Source organism: Populus euphratica, unplaced genomic scaffold (genome assembly GCF_000495115.2).
Source record: "Populus euphratica unplaced genomic scaffold, PopEup_1.0 scaffold49.1, whole genome shotgun sequence".
NCBI classification, from domain to species: Eukaryota; Viridiplantae; Streptophyta; class Magnoliopsida; order Malpighiales; family Salicaceae; genus Populus; species Populus euphratica.
Window position 1 is genome coordinate 1,375,754 of NW_011499875.1, and position 5,350 is coordinate 1,381,103.

Here is a 5,350-nt window from a genome sequence, read left to right on the forward strand (position 1 = left end):
TAGGCTTTTATTTAAAAAAAAAAATATTAAACCTAAAATACTCAAATTAAACAACTCAACTTATAATTCCAGCAAATCAACCCGAAAGTCAGTTTAATATCCATGAATGAAAGTATCTCTCCATGTTTCTTTCATAAAATGTACAAGGGATAAATTAAGTCGTGTATCTATTTTTTGTTTTTTTCCATTCAAATTAATGCAACAAATATAATTTACTGAAATACCAGATTATAATAGCTTGTGCCTAGGTACTTTTTTAAGAAGGATTCTCTTGTTTTTCTATGTCTTCAAAAATTGAGAGAACATGCAACTGAAATAAGTGCATCCATTTTTTCACTACACGTAAATATACGAAAATAATAATGATAAATATTCCTATACAATAAAAATGAAGAACATAACAACTAGATAGCTCGTGTTTTTTCCATATAGCATGCATTTAGGGTATTCAGCATCTGTTTTGAGTGATTAGCTATTTAATTAAATAATTGAATGCATTGAAAGGTTTTTGAGATCAGTAAATGTAAATTTGTTTTTTCATTGGAAAAATTAATATTAAAACATCATCTACACTGCTAAAATATATGGATTATTTTATAAAGTTTCACAATAGCTCCAAGAAACAACCTTTCTTCCTTTCTTACTTTAGCTGTTTGTAATAGTAACTGTTGATTTGGCCTGGATTTCTTTGTCTCACAAATATGCTTTCGATATCTTTTTTGTTTTTCTCTCTTCTTCTTGTTTTAAAATTTAAAACAATTTATTTTAACTATTTAAAAAATTTTTATTTTCACTAGTAACATTTTAAAAAGTCACAATTACTGCTAGTGACTTTTACTAAACTTTGTTATTTTATTAAAAAAATTTAAATTATATTATTTTATCATAATTGATTTGATAAAATAACTTAACTAAAAGATAGATGCTCAACTTGTTCTAAAAGATAGATTCGAGACTTGGTTGAACAGCTTCTAATTCGAGTTGGGTGTTAAAAGAATTAATCCATGGTTGATATGGTTTAATTTGGTGGACATGACAAGTGAACTTGATATTTAATCAAAGCTTAATTTATTTATTTTTAAAAAATTACTTTTCAAAACATGACAGCTTAGTTAGACTTTTATTTAAAAAAAAAAATATTAAACCTAAAATACTCAAATTAAACAACTCAACTTATAATTCCAGCAAATCAACCCGAAAGTCAGTTTAATATCCATGAATGAAAGTATCTCTCCATGTTTCTTTCATAAAATGTACAAGGGATAAATTAAGTCGTGTATCTATTTTTTGTTTTTTTCCATTCAAATTAATGCAACAAATATAATTGACTGAAATACCAGATTATAATAGCTTGTGCCTAGGTACTTTTTTAAGAAGGATTCTCTTGTTTTTCTATGTCTTCAAAAATTGAGAGAACATGCAACTGAAATAAGTGCATCCATTTTTTCACTACACGTAAATATACGAAAATAATAATGATAAATATTCCTATACAATAAAAATGAAGAACATAACAACTAGATAGCTCGTGTTTTTTCCATATAGCATTTAGGGTATTCAGCATCTGTTTTGAGTGATTAGCTATTTAATTAAATAATTGAATGCATTGAAAGGTTTTTGAGATCAGTAAATGTAAATTTGTTTTTTCATTGGAAAAATTAATATTAAAACATCATCTACACTGCTAAAATATATGGATTATTTTATAAAGTTTCACAATAGCTCCAAGAAACAACCTTTCTTCCTCTCTTACTTTAGCTGTTTGTAATAGTAACTGTTGATTTGGCCTGGATTTCTTTGTCTCACAGTCTGTCCTCCTCTCCCACTTCATCTGTTTGTGATAACAGTTGTTGATCCCTCTATCTTTTATTTCTTCTTTTTTTTTTTGACAATAGAGATACTTGCCAAAAAAATAAAAACAAAGTGATAGATCTACAAAAATTAGGATAATGAATCAAACACCAAAAAAAGGCCACAATTGATCCATCTCCATTGTAATTTGAACAAAAACGAAGACACATATAGTAATTAAAAGCAGCAAAACCCACCAAGAAAAATGAACCTTTCGAAAGTCACGGGGAGCCACACCATGGAGGTAGAAAGAGTATGAAGAAGAGAAGATAAGAAGAAGAACGAAGAATAGAGTTGCTGAGATCCAAACACACATCTTCTCCATCTTCATTTCTGGTTATTTTGAATTTCCTGCTCAAATCCCAGCCAAGATGTTCTAGGTTTACTTCATTCATTCTGTTTTTTATATTTCTGTTATGTGCTCCAGAGCACTAGATCATGCAAAACCAACAATGGGGTCTTTTTTGTTTATAGCTAAGAATAAATTACACGAATATCCTACAATATCAAGGAAGTTAAGGGTCATGCTTTAGTTAATTGAAGAGGATGTAAATGCTTTGAAGAAAAACTGAACTTTGCTGCGATAAAAAGATCTAGAGGAACATGTTTTTCATAGAGTCACTGATAAACTGAACTTTGCTGCGATGAAAATGTGGTTTATCATCAATCCTCCAGTAAAAGCAACAGTCCAAGTAGAAAATATCGATGATTTTAAATGGTAGAATGCCTCTTACTATTCTGTTTTACGTCAACTTAAATATGCTAGGATTAAAGAATACTATTTCATGGAAGATCATCCTTCCTCTCATTTCTGGTGCCGAAAATCTCAAATATAGGAATCTAAAATATTTTTCAATGTTGAATCAAATTTGATTTTATCTTTCAGAAGTTTATCCAAAACTAGACAAGATCCTTTTCTTGGACAATGACATTGCAGTCCAGAAAGATTTAACATCACTTTGGTCTTTGGTTCTTCAAGGGATGGTGAATGGTGCAGTGGAGACATGCAAGGAGAGCTTTCATATACCAACTTTTTTTACTATAAAAAAATTTTAAATTTTTAAAACTAAAAAATTAATAAATTATCTCACATATAAATCTTATTTCTAAATTAGCTGTACCTACCTAAACATTTTAGGATACCATCTTGGGTTAGGTATTTGTCATGAATATGTTTGACTTGAAGCAGTGAAAGAGATCGCTCGCATATATCATCATTGGAAAGATTTGGTAATGGCTTCAATCTTCTCCTTCTGCTAAGTTGACACTCTAAGCTCTTTTCTCTTTTGCACGTTATATGTCTATGTCTTTTGGAACTAAAATCTTGTGATATTTACTTGTATTATTTTTTGCCAAAATACTCGTATACTTGTTATTGAACGTAAAGAAACCAGTTTTCAAGGTAGCTGGTTTAATCATGCTTGATTAATATTTTAAATTATATGTGTGACCTGGAAACAGAATGTTGAGATAATCTAGAACTGAAATTACTGAAATTTCCTTCCAATAAAAAAAAATGGGATGCCTATTGCTTACATGAGATATTTAAAGATCACGAAGCAAAAAATAAAAAAATATAAGATTATCACTTCACTACAGGTAAGCTCCAGCAGTAATACAAAGACTGTCATTAAAAAAAAAAAAACCACAATAAGAATTTTGAAAGTTTATTTGAAATAACGAGGAAAAGCATAAGAAATTGAAAATTTAATAATGAAATTGATTTAATTATTTTTAAAATAAAACCTTATTTTTACATGTTGTTTAATATCCTTTTAAATTATTATATTAATTAAATCATATCACGATAATTTTTATATAATTTAATTTAAAATTCACTTAGATAATAAATTGAATTAAAATGTTTTAGAATTAACTTACTGAATCCAAATTAATAGGAAGATCAAAAAGATATTTACAAACTTGTTATTTTATTGTATTAGTTTTGTTATCCAGCTAGTATGTAGTGTAAGGGAATAAACTAATTAATCATCTAATTAAATAAGTGAATGCGAGAGAATATATATATATATATATATATATAAAATACCATCTTATCAAATAATGAGAGAAACTTAAAAATTAATCTTAAATAAAAACATACTTAATAATAAAGAATTGAAATTGACGAGACTGAATAATTTATTAATTTTAGAGTAACGATAAATAGAAGTTTACCTGGTAAATAATTAAATTGATATGTTAAAAGATATACCCATGATTATAAAATATATGCGAATTAAATACACGTCTACTCTTTCGAGTATTTTTCAACAAAACCATCATGTTACTCTGTAGTATATAAAAAGAAAAGAGAGCTTTCGAATAATTTGCGTGAACGAATGTATAAGAATGTTTATTGTACAAATAATTGTCTATCCCTAATCAAAAGATGTTAAATCATAATAAATGATGTGGGTTATCTTTGATATACTCCATGTGCTCTTTCTTTGTTTGAAAGGTCCCTTCACTATTATTTTTTTATCTTAATATCAACCTTGTATATTATATTTTTATCTTAATATCAACCTTTTATATTATATTTTTATCATTCTTAAATCACTTTCTTCATTGTTGTCACTAATGCTCTTAAATAATGACAAGGGTCATACGCTAACAGTACAGGATATTTTGTTGATGTACAACTTAGTCCTAAACTTGTTGAAGATTTTATTTTAGCCCTTATGTTTTCCTCTTACAGGCAAGTCACTAATTGACAACAATTTTTGGTCCTAGTATTTTATTGCAATACAATTTAATCCTTGAACGAGTTTTTTTGAATTATGTCCCCCCATGTAAAATCTTAAATTTTGCCAAAATTGTTACAATAGATAGATATATGATATTATAGTAAACAATTTTTTTTCACTGGGTATATCTAATTAAATCCACTTAACTCTTACTTTTTTTACCAACCCATATAAATTATTAAATATAAACTTTTTATGGAGAAATAATATATTTATGATAATATGAGGAAAAAAACAAAATCAAAGTAAAAACACTTCAATTTGCTAATAATACATACATATATATATATATTAATAAAAAATTTATTTTTTATATTATGATTTTTTTTTATTTTTTTATTTGATATATTTTATTATATTTTAAAACAATACATATATGATCATATCATAAAAAATTAAAAGTTTGTCTTTTAAAATAGATATATATATTTAAATTTAGGTCCCATTTATTCACCAAAAAGTTTTTTTTAAAGTGAATTCTTGAAAAGAGGATTATTTTCTAATGTTTCGCGGTGTCAAGAAAAATTAAATAAAAAATATTTTTCAGTGTTTAATAATATCATAGAAATAAACTAAAAAATAATTTATTAATATTTTAATTTATTTTTTAAATTTTATTAAGAGCATGAGTACCAAATCTGGCATTTGAAAAGGTTAAAGGATAATAAAATTGAAAAATAAATCTTCAATTCATAAATTATTTTAAATAAAAATTAAGAGAATAGGGACCAAATATTACAGATAAAAAA